This window comes from Nomascus leucogenys, chromosome 2 (genome assembly GCF_006542625.1).
Source record: "Nomascus leucogenys isolate Asia chromosome 2, Asia_NLE_v1, whole genome shotgun sequence".
Classification (NCBI taxonomy): domain Eukaryota; kingdom Metazoa; phylum Chordata; class Mammalia; order Primates; family Hylobatidae; genus Nomascus; species Nomascus leucogenys.
The window spans coordinates 97,573,901-97,593,476 of NC_044382.1; the positions used below are offsets into that span (position 1 = coordinate 97,573,901).

At 37.4% G+C, this 19,576-nt stretch overlaps 1 long non-coding RNA gene across 4 annotated transcripts in view; it reads left to right on the forward strand.

Annotated features, from left to right (window-relative positions):
* The window catches only part of LOC105739457, a 573,543-nt gene that overhangs the window by 61,518 nt on the left and 492,449 nt on the right, over window positions 1-19,576 (forward strand). For 3 of the 4 annotated variants that reach the window (XR_004031269.1, XR_004031268.1, XR_004031271.1), the window contains one exon: window positions 16,828-16,905. This is a non-coding gene — a long non-coding RNA (uncharacterized LOC105739457). Of the gene's footprint in view, window positions 1-16,827; window positions 18,271-19,576 lie in introns of those variants that run through there. The other variant, XR_001115379.1, reaches the window with a different exon arrangement.

Genomic DNA, 19,576 nt, shown 5'->3' on the forward strand with positions numbered 1-19,576 from the left:
GGTTTGCATTTTAATGTAGAGGATGGCGCTGTGGATTGCTTTTGCGAATAATTTCATCTAAGGACAGTTTGACTTTGTAAGAACAGATAAAACCAAAGCCAATTATAACATGAACTCTTCTCTCCTGCATGCATGGAACAGCATAAATAGAGAAGCTTGTTCTTTACTGCACTTGTCAAATATTAATGTTTAAAAGTCTTAAAATTCAAACATATATTTATATCAATAAAAATTATACGTAATGGATGGAATGCTTATAGCTGTACTCTTTATTGCCCCCCTTCAATCATTATATGAGTATTTATCACTCATACAAAAGTATATATCTGTAACTTCTTTAGTTTCGTTTCTTGAGAGATACCAGTTCCTCTCTTCTTTCTTATGAACCTAGAAGTGCAGATGTAATATAATATTCTCATCCATGTAACATTATTACAGGGTTTTTCTTTTCTGTGGTTTCTGGTGGCTTAATGGCAAAAGTGAAATTTTTAAGATGATTTAAAAATTTCTTCTTCAAGTAGTAATTTAGGCAACACTTCTGAAGTGCAATTTGACTTGAGGAATTTGGTACATATTTGAATAGTGGGCAGAGGCTTATTAAAATTATATTTACATATGATATGAAATGATATGATACTTACAAATATTTTAATTTCAGGACTATACTTTGTCATGATTTCTGGAAATTTTCATTTTTGGAAAAGGGAATTTTGCTGACTTATGCACACCATAATAATTATTGCTTTTAATGTAAAATATGGCTTAAACCTGATCTTTCTAGTAACTATACCAGGACACCAATGATGTTCTTTAACTCTCCTTTGCCCTCTGGAGATAATATACAATTTAGTATCTAAAACTGTAATGTATCGTTGTCAAAATTTTTTTCTTAAATATATGAAAAAGAATACATTTTTCAGATAGTTGTGCCTTCACTTTGTAAAGTTTCTTCTTAAAAGCAACACAAAAATGAAAATGTGAAAATGGAAAAGAACTCCTTTTTTAAAACTATTATTCTTTGGTGGGATGGGGGGCTAAGAGGGAATTAGTTAACATGATTTTTAATTTGTCTCAAGGCTTGTGGAAAGAAACTGGCTTTCTAGAATGTACATGGTTGAGTATCATACAGAAATAAATATCTCCCCTTTGGAATTTAAATTGTATCTAGTAGTACTATTTTTATACCTCTTACTAGGAAACGAAATACCTCTAAATTTAGTGCTTTGGAATTTTATTTCCACTAAAAATTTCTTCAGATATGTGAGCACCATAGTAACAGCTTTGCGAGCTGATTCTTCATTACAGTTCCCCGATAAGAGCTTCACTCAAGACAGTTCCTTTGGGATGACTGAGACTAAAAATCAATTCTGATAACATTAGAACAAATTTAAAGACCGAAAAAAAAGAGAAAAAAAAAAAAGAAAATCAGAGAAAGCATGCATGCTGTGGATAAATAGAGCTTCCCTTAAAAATTCTTTTTTCAGTCAAAAATCTAAAATGCATTTTCTCAAAACTTTTTTATTTCTTGTATTATTTTTATACCTAGGTAGGATTTTTCTCACCTTTGGAAAAAATAAATCTCTTACCAGGTCTATGAAAAATTCAGCTGAATTTATTTATGGTCCCAGTAAAGGTCTTTCCATGCTCTACAATGACAATATTTTTACAAAACCTACAGGTAAGTAATATGGGTGTGGAAAGATGAATGCAATGAATCTATTTTAATAAAAAGTTAATAATTCTTTATTTTCAAGAAAATAATTGCCTTTAAAAAAACTATGTAGTACACTAGACTGAGCTCTGATCATCTTAAAAAGAAGTCTGTCAAAATAAATCAGGTTGATAACTGATTAGCAGAACGTGTAGTCTGTCATTTTTAAATATGTGCCCAATTTCTTCACATAAATCTTACCTTTAAAATCTTCAAGGGGAAAATTTATTTTGGGCACATTGGCCATGAATATCAGTTGATATTTATACAGTGCACAGAATTTATACTGTGGGTTAGGATGTTGGCCATAATTCTAGGCTGATAGTTTGTAAAGGGAAGATTCCATTTTGTACTGTTTATAAAATGTTACTCTGCAGTTCCGTGCTCCAAGACTAACAAAGTCTATCCAAGTATAGTCAAGCATTGCAGTTTAACTTATTGCATTCATTAAACTAGGCTTAGATTGTCCTAATTATATGTTATCAACAATTAAGAAATGGATCACATGCCATAGACTGGCTAAAACATTCTGTATTCTTGGCTGGATGCCAGTGGAGGTGTCAAGTTCCATTCTACCTTGTCATCAGCTGCATCTCTGCTTTTGCAGTACAAGCAGCAGCTGTGCTAGACAAAATAATCTAAATTCTCACATATACTTTTCCTTTAGGAAACAGCTCACACTGAATTGCATTTCTAGTGTGAATGGTACTACACCTGAGTGAGTTTGTGCTGAAACGTATTTTATGCAAATAATTTTTAACTGATATACTCTTTCATGACTTTTAAATGTGTTTGTTCTATCAAAATAATGGTCTTACTCTTCATGCTGAAATTATTACCAAATGGATTCTGTGGGCAGCAAAGTACTCTGCTCATTCGGCAGTGATTTTCCTATACCTCAAATTACATAATTTTATAGGTGCTCTGTTTCAAAGGCAAACAATCTTTATTGATCCAAGTAGTCAAAATTAATCATGGATCTCTGATCTCAAAACTCCTGGCAAAATCCTTTTATTCAGAACACCCATATGCTAGACGCTCAACACTTCACAAATCCTTGTGGGACGATGGGTTTTTCAGTCTGACTGTTCAATCGAGTGCAGCTTCTGAAAGTGGAGATTCAGCAAGGCTTTCCCCTGAGCAGAGGCAGGCTCAACCAATTTTATGAGTAGCTAAATTTGACCTGGCTTTTGCTTTACATGTCATGTTTGTTCTTGGTAATGTAAAAATTGGTTTTAGAAGTTGTTCTCCTTTCCATGTGTCTGACAGAGGGAAGATCCTCCCGCAGCAGCAGGTGTGTGTTGCAGCAGGATCTGAGAGTCATGGTGCCAGAGCACCACGCTAAGTAAATGGATCCCAACAGCTGGGTGTCCTTTGCTCCTGGAATAGATCCTGTTCTACACGATCATGGAAAGCTAGTCCGCATGAGAGGCAGTGACTTTAAAGTTCACCTCAGAGCTTACATATGTGTTGACATGCATTTTCAGGTCACCAATTTACTTGGTTATTAAAAGCTTTACTGCATCATACATGAATCAAAGTGGAGGGGTCATGCCAAGTCCTTACTCAGAAGGAGAAGATAATAGAAGAGATGCAGAACACCCAGGCAAGGTCTCTACTTTATATACAGCTTGTCCTAGGCCATTTTGCAATGGCATCTGCTGAGACCACATCTTACTGGATCATTTAACTTTTCAAATTTTGCTTCACATTCAGAAATCCTTGTGGTCCTGTGCAACTCACAGAAATATGACAATAAATTCCTTCACCAAAACTAACTTCCTGGAAATAATAATTTTCTTTGATTTCACAAAATATATTTTTTTCTTTGTCCTTCAGTAGATGATCTATCTAGGGATGCCGGCAAGTGTTCTCAAGAGAAAATGTATTCTGTTTCATCCAGGTAATATATCAACCCCTCTGCTCACAAGCCAGCCAATCAAATACTATAGTCCCATCATTTATATACATCCTCTCTCTCTCTCTCTCTCTCTCTGTCTGTCTCTCCCTCCCTCCCTCCTTTGTGCTGTCTGCTGTCATCTGTCTGCACTTGGGTTAATACTGCGCACTGGGCTGTAAGAAATGCAATTCTAAATAATCAGTTCTTCTGGTCTTTGGACTACACAATCTTGGTCCAATAATACATTAGTAGTGGGTTTGCCCATTTGGGTAATCATTTATCTTGGCATACGGGCAGTATCTGTCCCTAGTAATTGTTTAGTGACTATTTGCTGGCTGAGGACTCTAATTTGACTTGCTTTCTTTTTACATAACCTATTTATCTAGGTACATCTTTCACTCTACTTGCGATTTTTGACTTTTGGGGGAGTTTCCCAAGAGATGTTCAGCATTTGGTTGGGGGGAGGTGATTAAAATTCCCTTTTTTCTTCAGATTATTTTTCTTCTTTTTTTGTTGTTGTTAGAAATAACTTTTTTCACCGTGTAGTTTTTAATTATCTATTGCCTATCTTCTTATGTCTTTTTTTACTCTTTTGAAACAGACTGTTTTGCTCTCTTTGGTCAGCTTTTTCTCTCCTCTTACTCTCCTTTGTGCTACCATTTAGGTTCATGCTAAATTGCTGGGACAGCTGCTTTCTTTGACCTCCTCTCGACTTTGCTGACCACATCACCAACTGGCAGGGTGTGGTGCCTTAAGAGCTTCCAAGAGACTTGCTTCCAAATGGAAATAATGGAGTAACATTTTGTATGATAAAACATGAGAGAATTCGAGTCATTTTAAGCATTTTAAGGTACAGCATATTGCTCAAATGATTATTAAAATTCTGAATCTGAAAAGCAGTTGATCCCACATTGAAACTGCTTGTAGAATACATGATTCAGATAGTGGCCATTGGTTAATAACAGCAACAGAAGGAAGCCCTGGGAGCCATCTAGTAGGGAACCCCTCTTCTTCCAGAAAGTAATACACCAAAGCTATTCTCTGTAGAAGACTGTTTTGTCTTTTCTTAAGAAATGGAAAGGACAGAATTTTTATTATATTCCTGTCTATTGTCTTACGACTTTTATAGCTATTGAATTATTTGAACTAAATCCTCTTCTTTTTATTAGCCTCTTCTTTCTCAAACACATATACTTACAACTAGACACACATGCTCACAATATAGTGGGCAAAACAGGCTTTTTTGTTGCTCTGTATCATTAGGAGGAAAATTATTTTTTCTGATCATAGGAGTAGAGGTTTGTTTTATTTCAAAATACTTAGAACTAGAACCAAAGTTGAGTTTGTTAGTGCTGAGAAACATTTCTCTTGCTTGAATCAAGAGTCCAGTGCAACATTTTTGTCACTTTCATTCTTATTTATATCATCAACAACCTTCTCTTCAGCTACCATGCGGTAAAAAATATTTGCAAGTAGTGTCTGGTGCTTCCATGAGGTATGCCTGGCTGCTCAGGGGGAATGCATGGGAGAGGGGGAGGCCCTTTTATACTCTGTAGCCGGCAGGACAAATCACTGAAATCCTCTTAGATATTAGAGGGGAATATCCTGAGCTATTCTGAAATCTCAAAAGGACTAACAAAGTTCATTCCATTTGTCATTGAAATATGACAGTGATGTAGAACAAAACCTTTCCGCAGTGGGGGCTGGCTGCACCGAATTCCTTTTGCAACAAGGAAATTAGGTCAGAAGAAATTTAGGTCAACACCTTACAGAGATGTCCCCATGCCTGAAAGGAGCCAGGAGAACTTGAAACATTCCACACAGAAAGGTTATTGTTTTTATATTTAATTTGAAAAATGGTACCTTCCAAGCTTAGTGTCATATAAATTCAGCTATGATTCAGCAAAGAAAATTACCTTTTGCATCACTAGCACTGCTTCTGATAAATCCAAGCACGATCCTGAGGTGCTTCTAACCAAGCCCAGCCGACCGACCCAGTTTAATCATGCAATTCAAGACATATTTGTCAAGTCTTGATTATGTACAATTAAACTATTAGATAATGTAAAGGTTGTAAATATTAATAAGTACCTCCTCCCACTAACCCCATCTTTACCATTAGGAAGTTATAAGCTAAGGAGGAGGAGAAGATTATGGGGTAAATTAAAATGCAATGTAGCCTATAAGTCATTGATTCACTTATCATAGAGCAAATGAATTCCTACTGTATGCCAAAGACTATGAAAGTGATATACAAGAGTTAAAGTTAGTGATTCTGGATGGAGAAGAGAAAGAGATCAGGTTAGTTTGGGGTGGACAAAAAGGAATACTTTCTTGAAAAAAGGGCAGTTTAACTGAACTTTAAATGGATATAATTTCAAAAGATGGAGGTAGGTAAGAGGTCCCTGAGTGGAAGTGTTGGGAAGAGGGACACAGTGGGTGGGGATGCCTGGACGAGGGGAGGCAAAGAGACCCCATGGCTGAGAATGTTAGGAGGAGAGAAAAGCATGTGCAATGGCAAAGGGGTAGAAAAGAATGTGCTGTATTTGGGGAACAAATGATGACCCATGTTGATTATATTGACCACAAAAGGCAGAAATTGAAGTACTTAGAAAGGGTAAGTCAGAATCCTATTTAGACATGCCTTGAATACCAGGCTGGGGAGTGGCATGAGTAGGGTGAGCCATCCTGTGGCTCCGTGGAAAGGATTCTGGTGACTTGGATGGCTCTTCTGACCAGTCACGATGGCTGAATACAGGTTAGCAAAGTTATTCCGTAAATCCTAAACCATTGTTCTGGAATGTCTTTAGATATAAAGTTACTTGATCAACATCTCTACTGTCAATATTGAATGTATATTTCTTAAGCGAAACAAGTGGAATTTTACTAAATCCACTTTTTAAAGTATCCCAACTGAAGTCTAATTTGGGGTTTGGCCAGTTTAAACAAAAAAAAGAATGAGAAATATAAAAAATGAGCACGGTTTTTATTTTTATTGGTTATGTGACCACCTTCTCACTACATACATCAGTTAGCAAAGTCTGCTTTCAACTGTGGAAATTTCATTATCACATCTAATTCTGGTTTGGTAGCATATTAAACTTTCAAACAGTTAATGACTCTGGTTTTCTTTCTGTTCAGCTTTACCTTTCATAAAGCACCGGCAAGAGGAAAGAAATGACAGTAAGACTGAATTATGAACTTTAAAAAGTTGAGAACAAGTAACTACTTGTACTGTGAAAGCTACTCTCTCTGCTGTTGATTAACTGTCTGCAATAGGTCAGTGGTGAGCACTGTGTACTGTGGCGATGATTGTTGCAGCAGACAGGCAGAGTAAATCACAGAGATGGGTGGGGGACCCAAAGGGAGGAATTTCTTTTAGCCTCCTATTTAACACATAGAGATTACTGAAACTCTGCTTTCATAAAATGGCTCATTTCACAGACTTATTTCCAATATCTTCCATAGATCACAATTTTAACAAAAAAACAAAGCAGCATTTGTAGTGAAGAATAGATTAGTTTTTGCTTGCTTTGAAGTTCTTTGGAAATTGGTGAGTGAGGACTTTTTGAATAAGATTTTGATCCCAGAACTTTGTGGGTGGAGAGCAGGGAGAGGTTGTGTGTATGTATGTATGTATGTACATAAAATCTATATATAATATATGTATATATATATGTGCACAGTTTCATATATAACACACATATTTACACACACATGCACATTCACAATTTATATATTGATGGGAATATCAGGAAGGAAGAAAGATTAGCTGATCTCTTACCATATTTTCTCCATTGAGATTGGTTCTAATATCCCTCCATTTTAGATGAATTTGAGGCTCAGAGGAGTTAAATAAATTAAATAAATAATTTAATTGCATAAATTAAATAAATGCATGCCCAAAGTAAAAAAGCCAGAAGATGGTGGGATCCTAATCTAGGCCTAACTGGTCTCCAAAGCTCAGAATATAGGCTCACACTCTTTTCCACCTCATCCCCTGCTTTCCTTTATTCTCCTGCTAGTGTTATATCAAAATGTGTCAAAATGGTTCTCAAAAGAAATACAATAAAGTAAGTAAAAATTACTTAAATTTGTTAAAAAGATGTTACTTAGCCAAAATGAAGACCAGAGAAGAAAGAACACACCATGAGGCTGGATGTGAATTTAATGACAAAGATGACTCTCAGTTTCTTAGCAGCCAAGCCAAAGAAACAAAAGTGAACAATATACAAACGAGTTACTCAGAATTACCCCCAAACAACAACATTACAGTTTTATATGGCTTGTTTCTTGTGATGCCCTTTGTCTGTGATGTTTGGTATAGCTCTCTGATGGTCTAGCTCAATTTCTCATTTCATCATTATAATCTCATACATTTTTATGCATGGTGCACACATGGACTCTTTGGCACAAAGAAACAAAATGTTGAGGAACGAGTCCACACCTCAGGCTATATTAATCCTCACTGGAGAGATAAGCTGTCATCATTAAGAAGTAACTGTCGAGTCGGGGCTGATCTAGCGGACTATAGAGAATCCTTACACCATAGTCATGCCATGGTCACGTATGTGCATCTTAGTGTGCCTACGCATGTGTCTTACAACACCCTGTCATATGTCTTTGTCTTACTTTGCCGTCTATTTATTATTCTCAGTGTTACTCATGAAAAAGCCTTTCTACGTACCTTCAAATGACAATTATTTCACAACCCTATACCGTTTTCATCTAGACCTTTACATGTTCTGAGAATGGAGTCTATGCCATCGAGAACATTTGTAATCGTGAATGAATGCCTTTTTTTGCATTGGTTAGGTGGGATGACTCGTAAAGATGAGGGTTGTAAAGAAGAGTTTGAAGACTGACGATCTGCTACACAAAGTAGAAAACTAAGAAACCTGATGCTGGCTCCACAAGTTCTCACACTTGCTTTTAGTTTGTTAAAAAAAAAAGAGTAGGCTTCAAGTTCATTTTATTTGATTGAGTGCAATAGTGTTCCAAGAAAATATAAGATTACTTTCTCTCTTGTTTGCCTTGATATATATACTCTGTAGGGAATCATAATTATAGAAAAAACTTCTTCTTCTTTATTAAATCTAATTTAATATAAACTTGCTGTTTAGAAAAATACTAAAAATGAGTTTTACTAGCTTGATTTGTTTTTACAGAAATACTATCAACCGAATAGAACTGAAAGAGAAATCAAAATATTCTTACATCCATTCTGAATCTAACATTCTCCAGTATATCAGAGAATCAGGCTCCATAAAAACTGCTAAGCAAACTAGGTCACAGATAACAAGGTAGCAATTAAAATGACTGTATCAATTATTTGGTTATTTCCTAATATTTCACTCTGTAGGATCTTTTATATAGGACCCTCATTTAGTGCTCTACTATGAAGAGAAAACTGTTTTTTAACATCACATTATTTATAGAATCATTTAAAATATGATGAATGGGAAAAGAGCATTCATTAAAAAGGCTGGGGGGGATTACCAGAGAGCTCTCATTTAGAAATATCTTCAACTAAAATGACTGAATTATAGTTGATGTGGTAAAGAAGAAATTTAATATGTTACCTAAAGAATATCATTTGGAATGTTTTAGTTTGTCTCCTCTCTGCTCTAGGAAATATGCTTCCTCCAATAGTGGATTTCCTACTGCACTTTACATCAGTGATTTTTCCACTGCTATTCCTTTCTTAAACCTAGATTAACCTATTAATTTAAAAACCTGGACCTTTCACAATATTCTAGGAAACCAAGCCTGAGTGACCAGAGACTTGCACAAATGATTTTATTGAGCCTGTTCTGTTTATTTAACTGCTCTTATTTGATCCTTATAATGGAATTCTTACACCCTCCCAAAAGACAAAACCTTGTACTTTGAATTGTACCATACATTAAAATGGGTTGTTTACAGCTTTCTAGTATTACTAAACCTCTTTATGGCTTTTTGGAGCCAGTTCTCCTGCGATTATGTTTGGCTGTCGGAGGGAAGTCAATAGGAGCAGGGGTTTCAAACTACACCAAAGAGCTGAGTAAGATTCCACTGATTCAGCATCTGTCCTCACTGCCCTAGGGTTCACTAGCATATATTTTCCAAAAAAATAAATATTAGGGAAAGTATATGTGGTCAGATCCCATGCTGCATTCTGGGGGATACAGGGTTGGTCCTTGCCCTTGGAGCGTTCACTTTTCTTTTGGGAAAGAGAACATATACCCAGATCACTAGGATCTGAAGGGAGTGTGAGATGGTGTACGCACAGTGTGCAGACAATGAAGAGGGAAAGCTCCTCACCTGGCTGGGGGATGGGTGTGTTGTGGGGTGGGCAGTCAGGGACAGCTTACAGTTTTCTGGTTGAGATCATGCCTGGGTCTTCTGTTTGTTTGTTTGTTTGTTTGTTTAGAGACAGCATCTCACTCTGCTGTCCAGCTTGGAGTGCAGTGGTGAGATCATAATTCACTGTAACCTCAAACCCCTGGGCTCATATGATCCTGTCTCCTTAGCCTCTTGGGTAGCTAGGACAGACACAAGTATGCCTGAATCTTAAAGGCTGAGTTGCCAGGTTAGGGAAAGGAGGAGTTAAAAGTAAGGGGAGGAAGGGCATGCTAGTTGATGGGGATGTCAAGATAAAAAGTCAATCAGGGAGAACTCTTAAATAAGTACAAGAAATACTTTCTTCTTCCACTACTAAGTTCCTTCATTTAAGAAAGAACTCAGTGAATAGTGAAACATTAAGAAATATAGCCCTAGTCTCTTTTAATTTTTTTTTTCTTTTTTTTGAGACGGAGTCTAGCTGTCACCCAGGCTGGAGTGCAGTGGCGCCATCTCGGCTCACTGCAGGCTCCGCCCCCGGGGTTCACGCCATTCTCCTGCCTCAGCCTCCTGAGTAGCTGGGACTCCAGGCGCCTGCCACCTCGCCCGGCTAATTTTTTTTTTGTATTTTCAGTAGAGACGGGGTTAGCCAGGATGGTCTCGATCTCCTGACCTCGTGATCCACCCGCCTCGGCCTTCCAAAGTGCTGGGATTACAGGCGTGAGCCACCGCGCCCGGCCTTTTTTTTTTTTTTTGGTCTTTTCCATAGAAAAATGAGAGGATGAGCTACATCATCATCAAGGTTTCTTCAGAGCTCTGATATTATGTGATTTATATTTGTACAAATTTATAAGGCATATGTGAAATTTTGTTACATGTATGTAATGCATAGTGATCAAGTTAAGGAATTTAGGGTGTCTGTCTCCTGAGTACAAGACATTTTTGTTTAACTATAATCACTCTACTATCAAACACTGAGTTTGTTTCTTCTATCTAATTGTATATTTTTACTCTTTAACCCATTTCTCTTTGTCTTCCCCACTATGTATTTAATTAATCTGAGATAACAGACCCTTACACTGTTTGTATTAATCTATGGATATTATCTTCAGGAAAACAATAACACTGTTTATTTCTAGACATAATTTGTGAATCAAAACATGAGAATAGTACAGTTCTATTCCCTTTATGTACTCTGATTAAAATCAGTTTTACTGCACAAAGATTTGTTTTCAGAGGAATTTCCCAGGAAAGCCTTTTTTCTACACATCAAACTATGATCCTACTGTCACATTCAGAATTTGAGATCCTTTTAAAAAGAGGAATAGAAGATTCAAACTTATGTTACTACTAGTGAATGATAAATTTCCTTTGAAATGACTTTACACATTTAGGCTATCGTTCCTATGCTGCTTTTAAACTATGGTAGTAATTGAAGAATTTTCACGATATGGCTTTGCCCCAAAGTGTACCAAGCAGGAATTTGATTAACAGCAACCAACCAAGGAAAGCCTAAAGTTCCAGCCCTGGTGTGTTATTCCTTGTCTTCAATGTGCCTTAGGATCCTTCGACATTTCTGCTCCACAGTTGTGACAAAGGAAGTTCTGTACAAAATGTGACCATTTTAGGCAGAAAGAAAAGGGAGGGAGAAAGGGCACATATATGTGCCAGCTGAATGAGTCTCACTCAACAGCTTCTGCTTACATTTATTGGTAGAACTTAGTCATAGGCTCTCTACCTTTAAGGGAGGCTGGGAAATACAGTCTTTAGCTAATTATACTGCAACCCTTAGCTACATCGGGTTCTGTTCATAAAGAAGAAAGAGTAAATGAATATCATGTTGGCAACTAATCATCTCTGTTTTAAGTCTCAAAGTAAAAAATAGCAATCTGGGTCAGACATGGTGGCTCACACCTGTAATCCCAATATTTAGAGAGTCCAGGTTGGAAGGATCACTCAAGCACAGGAGTTTGAGACCAGCCTGGGCAACACAGTGAGTGAGACCCTGTCTTTACAAAAAATTAAAAATTAGCTGGATACTGTGGTGTGCACCTGTAGTCCCAGGTACCTGGGGGGTTGAGGCAAGAGGTTACTTTGAGCTCCGGTGTTTGAGGCTATGATAAACTATGATTGTATTGCTGCACTCCAGCCTGTGCAAAAGAGTAAAACCTTGTCTCAAAAAAAAGAAAAAAAAAAAAAAAGAGAAAAAGTAAAAAACAAGCAAAGCAAACAAACAAAAAAACAGACAAAAAATAGAAATGTGGCTCAGAGTTTAAAATAAAAACAATTAAAAGTCTAAGTGGACAAAAGAATGTAGTGTCTAAGAGAAAAGTTAGGCTTATTTCCTAACTGTGCTAGATTGTGACAGTTTCTTCCATATTTGTTGGTTGAATTCATTTGAGCTACCATGAGGTAGAGAAATAAAACCTGGACCAGTAGTCAGGAGAAGGAGGTTCCACTCTCAAATCTGCTGCATTGTTACTTGCAGTGAATTTATCTTTCTGAATTCCAGACTGAATTAATGATTTTCAAATTTTTCTTAAAGCTATGAAACACTTTGTTCAAACAGAGGCCACCTGTAAAATACCCAGCACTACTTGGGTTGAAGTTGGATGTGGTGATAGTAGATCAGAAATCCTACTTGGTTGGCTGGGCGCAGTGGCTCATGCCTGTAATCCTAGCACTTTGGGAGGCCGAGGTGGGTAGATCACTTGAGGTCAGGAGTTCGAGACCAGCCTGGCCAACAGGTGAAACCCCCCTCTCTACAAAAATAGAAAAATTAGCCAGGTGTGGTGGCTCACACCGGTAATCCCAGCTACTCAGGAGGCTGAGGCAAGAGAATCACTTGAACCCGGGAGGCAGAGGTTATAGTGAGCCAAGATCACACCACTTCACTCCAGCCTGGATGACAGAGTGAGACTGTCTCAAACAACAACAACAGTAACAACAAAGAATTCCTACATGGTTTCTGAGCCTTTTCCTGACTTTAATATTCCACATGTCACCATTAAGGTGACACCAAACCCTAGTTGCCCTAAGAAGCCATGTGGTACCACTTGGAGTACATCTAGGCATTATTAAATGTACTTTTCAAAACACTGTCTTTTATTTTGTTCAACAAATGAATTACATTTCCCTTTTCTTTTCGTTACTTATTTTCAATAGTCTCCGTTTTGTAAAACTTCTTACTACATTCTTTTCAAACTGTGGAAATAGTGTGTGTCTCCTGGGAAATTCTCAGAGGTTTAAATTTTTGCATTTTCCCCAAAATTTGTTTGGCTTCCTACATGGATTTTTTTTTTTTAAACCCTCTGCCCAATACTTAAATCACATTTACAACATCACACATAGCTCATGGGGGGAATAGTAATGTTTTTGCTTCAAAGGTCATCATAACAGGAGGTCAGTGAAAAATCAAACATGACTTTAAAAACATAAGAGCAGAAAGACACCCACAAAACTGGGCATGTGGATTGAGCGCTAGATGGGTGGTCAACCCAACCCAGACACTCCAGCAGTAGTCAAACCACATAACAGACCGGAAAACTCCAAAGTTGCTAACTAAGAAGCTAGTTTTATTTATTTTTTTTCAAGAATTCTATTTCTAGTCACTGGTATCAAGAGGTAGAAAATGTGCTGATTTCTTGTGTTACTTCATATTGGTCTTTTATATAAGGTGTTTTTATGAAGATATAAAATGTATTTACACTTTGGGGTTTTATGAACATAGAATAATACTCAACTCAGCATTTTCTTAGTGTACCAATTGAAATCATCAAAAATAACCCTTAATTTTTGCATACTACATGTTTATAAGTTAAAATAAAAATTTTAATGAGCTAGTAGTTCACATAGTTTCATTAGTTTATTTTTTACTATTCTGAATAAAATCTTAGACTTATAAAATCTTATCACTTTAACGTTGCCTGTTAATTCAGGATTCCGTGAAGTATTTTCTTTTTGTTGGAAATCAAAGTTTTGGAGTTAATCATATTTTAAACATAATGAAATTTATAAAGTGTATGAATTGCTGAACAGTTTATATCTGTGCACATCAGAAAATGTGGCAGAGTGACAGTCTGGCTTTTGATCATTAAATTAAAAAAAAAATATTTGTTTAGTTATTAAAGCATATTATTTGGAATATTTGATACTCACATCCATATATTTATTTTGGTCGTTCACCTTTAAGATAGAGTTAGAGACAATTCTTCTTTCACATGCCAAAAGAGTATGGGATAAAAAATGTCCTTTACTGTATGAGTTCATGTCCTTTGTAGGGACATGGATGAAGCTGGAAACCATCATTCTCAGCAAACTATCTCAAGGACAGAAAACCAAACACCGCATGTTCTCACTCATAGGTGGGAATTGAACCATGAGAAAACTTGGACACAGGGTGGGGAACATCACACACCACACACCGGGGCCTGTCTTGGGGTGGGGGGAGGGAGGAGGGATAGCATTAGGAGAAATAACTATTGTAAATGACGAGTTAACGGGTGCAGCAAACCAACATGGCACATGTATACATATGTAACAAACCTGCACGTTGTGCACATGTACCCTAGAACTTAAAGTAAAAAATAAAATAAAATAAAATAAGAAAAAAATGTCCATTACTTTGTTGATTTTTTTAAATTGAGTTATAATTGAATATCTCTAGCTTAGATCTTTTCTCTTATTTCCAGACACACACATATATAGTAACTCCTTGACATATGAAATGGAATTATTATTAGAGAAACATGAATAATCCCAAAATTCACCTATCAAAATAATTTTCCTATAAGAAATTATGGCAAAGGACTTTGTAACATAGTTTTCAAAGCTGTGTGGCTTCCTGTTAATTTGCTATATGTTAACAGACTGAACCAAAACACCAAGGACCACAGTCCTCCACTCTTGGGCACCCCTAGAAGGGAAGATTGACACCCACTCCTCCTGTTCTTACCTTCTTGGTATGCCCTGTGGAGTGCTGGCCAATAAACATAGTCAAGGGGAAGGATTTCTCTGGCTTTTTTTCTTTCTCCCACCAGATTTCCCAGTAAGCAAGACAACTAGAACACAGTTGGTTTTTTGTTTGTTTGTTTGTTTGTTTTTGTTTTGTTTTGCTGTGATTCAAGGCTAAATCAAAGTGATTAAAATTCAAAAAGCAAATTTTGCAATGTGGAAAATTCAAGTATAGCCAACTATTTCAAAACTACAAAACTACAAGTCTAGAGTTAGCAGCAGCTTACAGTGCTGTTGGCTAGTTTACTACGTCTGCAGACCGTGCAGTGAGAGTGTGCGGCCCAGACAGAAATGCATGCTGTTTTGGGGGCTGCAAGGGTAAACCGTATACCATATAAACCAAGAAGTGTGCTCTAGTCAATTTTCTAGCAGCTATCCCAGGTTACCCCAAAATGACCTCATCATATTCTCTCCTCAACAGATTCACTTTTTAGTATTCCCTGTCTCACCTGAATTACTGTAGTAACCCTCTGGCTCCCCTGAATCGTTTACACTTACACTTTGGCCAGAATGATTTTTCTGAAACACCAATCTGATGAAGACACTCGCTAAAATGTCTAAAGTGGCTCTCGATCAATTTTAGGGTAAAAATCTAGACATGGCATAAGAGGCTGTTGACCATCAGGGCCTGTCTTTTAGTCCAACTTCATTTCTCTCTTTACCCCTGTGTACACGCAGGCTCCAACTGCATCTAAAGCATGGAGTTTTCTAAAAGCACCTTCAGGCCCATGCTTTCATGCTGTAGCATCTGTGGTTCCTGCTGCTTGGAATTCCCTTCTCCATTATTTGGCCTGTTACTCATCTTTGAAAACTTATTTAAGCATGACCTTTCCTGGGAAGTTTCCTTGGGAATCTTCCCTGGAGCCCTCTCATCCTCCAGCATCTTTTAACATAGCATTTACCTTGGGGATTTGCAATTGTGGATTCACCAGGGACATCTCTGAACGCAATGGGTGCTCTTTGTTCTTAAGTGTTTACAATGTGTAGTTCAGTGCTTGACCCTCAGTAGAAGCTCACTAAATAAATATTTGCTGAATGAGTGAATGGATGGTCAGAAACCATACGACTTGGCTTGGAATGGGCTGTTCAGTAGTTTGTCTCTTGGGGCATGTAGAATCAAGATCACAGAGTATATCCAGATGGACTAGATTTCTTGTTGTGTATGTAAGCCTTAAAAACTGAGGATTCTAGTGTACATAAACCAACTAAAATTGATCTCTGGGATAGATAAGCAGATACTAAGAGTGTCCAACTACTAGTGGTGGTAACAGTGGTGGAGGTGAAGAACCATTAATTACCAGGATGTAAGAATCAAGATGTGATTGTGGTGATGAGGAGAAATTAATTTAAATATTTTCCATTCAATTGTATTTAGGAATAATAAAAATTCTGAAAATAGTCTAAGTTTTTGCTTTTAAAAAAATGATAAAGTTTGAGGCTGGGTGCGGTGGCTCAGGCCTGTTATCCCAGCACTTTGGGAGGCCGAGGCAGATGGATTGCTTGAACTCGGGAGTTCGAGACCAGCCTGGGCAACAGATTGAAACCTCATCTCTACTAAAAATACAAAAATTAGCTGGGTGTGCTGGCATGTGCCTGTAGTCCCAGCTACTGTGGAAGCTGAGGCAGGAGGATCACTTGAGCCTGGGAGGCGAAGGTTGCAATGAGCAGAGATCGTGCCACTGCTCTCCAGCCTGGGTGATAAAGCAAGACCCTGTCTCAGGAAAAAAAAAAAAAAAATCAAGTAAGAAAGTAATTTCATTTCTGTGGGGAAAGTATTTGGTTAATATTCTTCCTGAGTGTTTATATATTTATATAAATTGTGTGAATTTTCAGTAAGTGAAAAGCAGTTCTTGTTATTGCTTATCTAATATTTTTATTACAGTTTCTGTAAACATGAGTATGCCTTTGGGGGAAGACAGAGGAGCATGGAAGCCATAAGAAAAAACAAACAGATTCTAAGGTATAAACAAAGCGCAGATGGTTGTTGGCCTTGCTGCAGGGATTTCTTATTTGTCTTCTCAGTAGTGTTAGCTAATTTTGTCTTCCAATCCCCAATTCCTTATAGGACCTGGACACTTTGAACTTCCCAGGACCCCTCAGATTCTAGCACATAAACTCAGAGCCAAATTCACAGCCAGCTCTCCTTCAAACTGCCTTATCTGTTTTTGACTTAATTAGAAGGGCCTTTTAACAACTTTCCATTTGAGTCCTAAGAAAAGCCTAGTTCATTAGGCAATAAAGCCACCGTGCTGGCCCCTAATCAAGGTCAGTACATATCATTATACGACTGATCCAAATCTGAGTTGGTTCAGTTATTTCATTTGTTCATTGTCCACAATGTTCCAGTCACAGTTCCAGGTGTTCAGAGTGTGGTGTTAGAGACAAGATTCAAAGTGAGTAATTTTAGACCAATGTCATATGTGCCATTATAGAAGTATTGCTGAAAATGGAATTTATATAAATAAGCATGTGAGTTGTTCACTAAACAGGGATGGGCAAGAAAGACCTTACAGAAGAGATGAATATCTTAGTGAGTATCTTAGCAGGATTTCAAAGAATGAACTAGAGTTTTGCAGGCAGATGAGACAGGAAGGGTGCCAGGGAGAAAGGAAAGCATGGGCAAGGGCTCAGAAGGTGGAGAACAATGTGATATAGTTTGAGGTACTGGACTATAAAGTTAACAAGAGGTGAATATTTAGAAGGGAGGATGGGGAAGTGGGCAGAGAGCAGATTATCAGGTTAAAGTATTAGAAATTAGTATTGAAGTTTACTAGAAGCCAGCAGCACATTCAATGCAAGCAGGTGCCATGGTCATATTAGTTTTAGTTTAGTAATCAGTGTAGAAGATGGATGAGAGGGGGTGAGTCTGGAGGCAGTAAGCATAGTTGGTAGTAGCAGTCTACATGTGACCTGACAGGGGCCTTTACTAGCCCAGTGGTGGGCATTTTTTATGCATTCGTCTTTCTTCTAGGCTGTGAATTTCTTATAACGAGGGTATGGTCTTCCTCACACTTGTTTCTTCACACTGTTGCCTACTATCATACCTGACATGCAGTAAATTATCATAGCAAGACAAAAAATCCTTTAAACGTGTACTCTTTATTACTCTGTTGGACTATGATGAGAGCATCTTATTGTATGGCTATTTAAAATTATTTATGAAGATAATATTTTTTGTGTTGGAAATGCTACAATAATTTAGTTGTGAGATTTATAAATAAGATTTATTGTTCACATTTGTTTTATGTTTTCATATATATATGATGAAATAGACAATTTACTCTGTAAGTCTTAAATATAAAAATGATTCATTATTTCTTTCTGAGCCAGGGATGTGCTTGAATTTTTTTTCTCCAGTAGTAGCAATAGATGTATACAAATTAACATATATTTCTCATTCCATTGTTATATAAAATAGCATACACAACTAGTTTGAACAGCTAGAGCATAATAAAATCAAACTCTTTATGGATTCACTCTTTCCCTACCACAGTTGAAATATTAGGTAAGTTCTATGTCTTTTTCATCCCCTTTTGGATAATAAAAGAAGTACTCTAGTCACTTACAGTCAGAAACCCATTTCAGTAATTAAAATGACTAGTCCATGCAATAATCAGTAATCTCAGTTTCCTGCAAATTTAAAAGCTCTCATTTCCCATGTTGGTTCCACTGCCATTCCCTTAACCACTGGCTCTGTGTTTTTCACTATTCCTTGGTGGAGAAAGAGGGAGGAGAGGCAAGGGCAGGGATGCTAGTGGTCTGCACTGGCTTGTTACATTAGGCTAGTGCAAAAGGAATTGCAGTTTTTGTCATTACTTTAAAGTCAAAAATCGCAATTACTTTTGCACCAACCTAATATGCTCTCAGCTGATGTGGGGCACTCTTGTGGGTTCTGCAGAAATTCCCTCACTAGAACCAGCTTGTCTCTTTCTCTCTGCTTGTTTGCTTCAATAGCTCCTCAGCTTCTACATCAGTTAGTACCCCGTAGCTTCTTTATGCCCAGGTTGCCTCATCCTCAGAAAAAAAATCCTTTTAAAAGAAACTCTTACCCAGATGTCATCTAAAGAGCCCACACTGGGTCATGGAAACACCAACCTCTGCTTTATTGTCCGTGGAAGTGCAGCTGGCTCCAAGGACAGCTGTGTCACTTTGCATTGCCTCTCAGTAGGCAACTCCAACTATAGAGTCTTTTGCCTGAAATTTCTCAAAGGTGGACTAAACACATGTCTCCTCTGTCCTCCAAGATTTAGGGAATCGACATTAAGCTCTCTGTGAGGTGTTCTTGATGCCTGTCTTACAGATGAGGGAGATGAAAAGTAGCAACAGCCTCCAACAACATTCTACAGAGAAATTCTTATGTCTCTCAGTTTCCCCAATATCAACTGTTTCAGACCCTTAAGTAGATGTTGAGTCACTAAGCAGTTTCAGTCCACTTCCTTTCAGGTCTTGTTTAGGAGGTCCATTACCTTATTTTAGAATGTGGGAGAACTTGCTACCTATTGTTCCTGTTTTGATTTTGGGGGCCTCCCCCAAAGCTTAGACAGAAAGAATCTTTCCTTAATACCTTGTTACAGAGACAAGTGTAAGATATCTGTAAATCATGGCCATAAACTGGAATACAATGAGTTGGT